At 41.2% G+C, this 3,199-nt stretch overlaps 1 long non-coding RNA gene across 1 annotated transcript; it reads right to left on the bottom strand.

Annotated features, from left to right (window-relative positions):
* Positions 1–279: 279 nt before the first annotated feature.
* Positions 280–1,876, bottom strand: LOC139022753 (uncharacterized). The gene is made up of 3 exons (XR_011473791.1): positions 1,808–1,876; positions 1,575–1,736; positions 280–341 (listed from the first exon to the last, which is right to left on the bottom strand). It is a non-coding gene; the product is annotated as an uncharacterized lncRNA (long non-coding RNA).
* Between the last annotated feature and the right edge of the window lie 1,323 nt (positions 1,877–3,199).

The following is a 3,199-nucleotide window of genomic DNA, read 5'->3' on the forward strand; positions in this document are numbered from 1 at the left end:
AAAGAGTGTGCAAAGCTGTCATCAAGGCAAAGGGTGGCTACTTTGAAGAATCTAAAATCTAAAATATATTTTTATTTGTTACACTTTTTTGGCTACTACATGATTCCATATGTGTTATTTCATAGTTTGTCTTCACTATTATTCTACAATGTAGAAAATGGTTATAAATAAAGAAAAACCCTTGAATGAGTAGGTGTCCAAACTTTTGACTGGTACTGTATATGTCACACAAGTTCAATTATTCTCCTATTCACGAGTCATGCCATTTTCCAACCATCTTTGAGGAAAGTCTCCATCTCCATACGAACTCTGCTCTCCTCATCCAACCTCTCCTGCTGTAGCTGAGGACAGAGGAACAATGATTACACAGATGCACATGTAGTGGTAACCATCTCTGTACGGCCAAACCTCACAGTTACTACAAAGTCTGTAGCCAAGTCACACCAAAGGCTCTGTCCAGAAACACTCCCAGGCCCCTAGCCACTTGTGTAGATCTGAAAGGATGGGATAGCTACAAGAAATGTGTAGATATTTGCAAAAAAACATTTAATCAACTCTGTTTAAATTTCACTGTGAGTTTGCATGATCTAAGCCTATCAGAAAACCAGGCCGGCACATCTTGGTAGGTGGGCTGGGTGTTGCCCACTGATCAGCCAAAGGCTCATTATAGATTAGTATAAATCTTAAAGATCCAACTTTTTTTTAAATTTTCGCCTAAAATGACATACCCAAATCTAACTGCTTGTAGATCAGGACCTGAAGCAAAGATATGCATATTCTTGATACCATTTGAAAGGAAACACTTTGAAGTGTGTGGAAATGTGAAATTAATGTAGGAGAATATAACTTTCTGTCCCATCACCATCTTTGAAATGCAAGAGAAAGGCCATAATGTATTATTCCAGCCCAGGTGCAATTTAGATTTTGGCCACTGGAGCAGTGTATGTGCAAAGTTTTAGACTGCTCTAATGAACCATTGCATATCTGTTCAAAATGCTGTATCAAGACTGCCCAAATGTGCCTAATTGGTTTATTAATACATTTTCAAGTTCATAATTGTGCACTCTCCTCAAGCAATAGCATAGTATTATTTCACTGTAATAGCTACTGTAAATTGGACTGTGCAGTTAGATTAACAATAATTTAAACTTTCTACCCATATACATATGTCGATGTCCTGGGATTTTCTTTGTTACTTACAACTTCATGCTAATCAACATAACCTACGTTAGCTCAACCGTCCCGTGGGGGGGGGGACACCGATCCCGTGGAGGATAACAGAAATTGCGCAAAAATCTGTTCAACAAATCTTAACAGGCCCATGGGCCGCCGTGTCAATGTCAACCAGCCCACCCAACAACAACAAAAATTCCAGCCCATCTATATGCCAGATGGCCAATCCGCCCCTGCATGAGGCGCTTAGGCTGCATTTAAACAGGCAGCCCAATTCAGATCTTTCGCCATTGGTCTTTTGTTTGCCACTAATCGGGCAAAAGATCAGAATTGGGCTGCCTGTGTAAACACAGCCTTAGGGGCTAGGGGATGATTCTGGACAGTGCCACAAAGACACACACCCTGATCTCTTCCTCCAGCTGCTTCTCAGAGTGTGTGTTGATCTTCTGTCCCTGGTACACCAGCAGCTCCGCGCTGCTCTTCACATACTTCCTCTCCAGCCCAGTCTTAGCCTTCATCCCCTGTAGCTGGTCCTTCAGGTGGGCAGTCATCTCCTCACGTCGCTAAAGGGACAACATTAAGACAGTTTGCGCAAAGTATTACATAAGTTGCCAATACTTTGTCATGTATTTACCTGAGAATGAAAAACAGGGAGGCACCCCGATTTTCAAAGACATCGACATCGGACACCCTCAAGAAACTTCTCCCTGCAATACACACAGACAGCAATCAGGCCCAATGTGTAAGCGTGAGTAGTCTGACCCTATCATACCTAGAAAGATATTCAAAGCAGAACAGAATGAGATGGCACAATCAACAAGTGCTGCCTTAAAATTAAATCTAGAAACGGATTCAATTCGATTTTTTCCCCTACAGATCTACATAACCTACTCCACATTTTCAAAGTAAAAGAAAGTTATTGAAGATACCCCCTCAAAATGTTTCTATCATACTTGGATAAGTCTTCACACCCCAGAGTTAATACTTGGTGGAAGCACCTTTGGCAGCCATTACATCTGGGAATCATTTTCATTAAGATTCTACCAACAGGTTAAGGAGACAGGTTAAAGAAGGATTTTTAAGCCTTGAGTCAATTGATACATGGATTGTGTATGTGTGCCATTCAGCATGCTCTATTGGATCTCACCTAGCCTCGTTGAAAAACAGGCTTCCCTGCAACGGGAATAGCCCATGGCACAAAATCAGCAAAAAAATGGTGGGAACCCGATGTAGATCAGTGACGCCACACAACACATCAGACCAACCAAATGCCTTGCTTGGGTTGAGCAGCAAAGGTGCAATCTAGGTTAAGCAACAGTGCATTAGAATGGCCATGAAATCGGAGAGTAAAACCCCATCAAAATATGTTGATGTATGCCGTGTTTATGTACGGCTGTAACAGGAACAAACAACCATTTGCAAGGTAATTCGTCTTTATTGCAACCAGACTACACATTGGCTTTAAAATAGATAACCTGCCACGCTGAGTGAAGGGTTTTCAAAGCAGTGTGTGGTCCTGTCACAATCTTCCACTCAAATATAAAAGAAGTGCCAATGACGTGGAAAGAATTGGCTGTTCTGCGAGTAATAGAGCAATATTCTAGAGTTAGAACGAAAAATATGTCGCGGCTGTCTCGACCCCAGAAGTTCCAAATGAGTGTTTGTTTCAAGAAAGCAGAGTCCGTCGAGACTAATCCAATTCATGGACCCTGAGACAGATGACCAGCCGCCAGATATAGGAATTAAATCGCTAACAAGACCATTTTTTTGGTGCATCATCGGCTGTGACAACAACCATCACCGTGATCACTGCATAATTAAAGTGCTCTACCTTGGAACAACATAGCTATCTACAGCTAACTTTTGTCAATGCAATAAGTCATATAGCTAGAGTGAACTTTAGTTTGATTGTTTGTTATTAATCCCAGTATTAATCATTGCAAACTTCAGACTATATAGGTAGAAAATGTTGCACAAGTCCTAGGCTCACGTTGTAGAATGCATTTAATAATACTTTTAGTTGATC

This window comes from Salvelinus sp. IW2-2015, linkage group LG22 (genome assembly GCF_002910315.2).
Source record: "Salvelinus sp. IW2-2015 linkage group LG22, ASM291031v2, whole genome shotgun sequence".
Classification (NCBI taxonomy): domain Eukaryota; kingdom Metazoa; phylum Chordata; class Actinopteri; order Salmoniformes; family Salmonidae; genus Salvelinus; species Salvelinus sp. IW2-2015.